At 42.7% G+C, this 529-nt stretch overlaps 1 non-coding gene across 1 annotated transcript; it reads right to left on the minus strand.

The window, feature by feature from the left end:
- Positions 1–108: 108 nt before the first annotated feature.
- Positions 109–227, minus strand: LOC129115892 (5S ribosomal RNA). Its single transcript, XR_008533282.1, has one exon. It is a non-coding gene; the product is annotated as a 5S ribosomal RNA (ribosomal RNA).
- Positions 228–529: the final 302 nt, after the last annotated feature.

Consider the following 529-nt stretch of genomic DNA (forward strand, 5'->3'; position numbering starts at 1 on the left):
TGTCATTTCTATACCTGCAAGTCATGTTCTAGCTATTTCCTTCCCACCCTGTCGGTGTCCACTGAAAAAGCAGCAGCGCCCTCTGCTTTTTGTAAAGAGGAGTGAAAAAGCTTACAGCACCTGGTATTCCCAGGCGGTCTCCCATCCAAGTACTGACCAGGCCCGACCCTGCTTAGCTTCCGAGATCAGACGAGATCGGGCGTGTTCAGGGTGGTATGGCCGTAAGCAAATATTGTGCCTACCAAAGGGCCTTTTAAAGATACTATATCACCACGCTTTGCTCTTTCGTCTATACAGGGAGCGCCTGCAGATTTCCAGACACACTCACAGCTTTTAAATGTCAAATCAGAATGTACAAAGTGGCTATAAGGATCACAAATGTAGTGCAGTAAAAAGATTAATATTTACTGTTGAAATGTAGAATACGTTAGCATAAAATTGAAAAGAAAATGATCGATGAGCTTAGGAATGATGAAAGCCATCATTTAACTGGATTTGTGTCATTTCTATACCTGCAAGTCATGTTCTA

Source organism: Anoplopoma fimbria, unplaced genomic scaffold (assembly GCF_027596085.1).
Source record: "Anoplopoma fimbria isolate UVic2021 breed Golden Eagle Sablefish unplaced genomic scaffold, Afim_UVic_2022 Un_contig_1963_pilon_pilon, whole genome shotgun sequence".
Classification (NCBI taxonomy): domain Eukaryota; kingdom Metazoa; phylum Chordata; class Actinopteri; order Perciformes; family Anoplopomatidae; genus Anoplopoma; species Anoplopoma fimbria.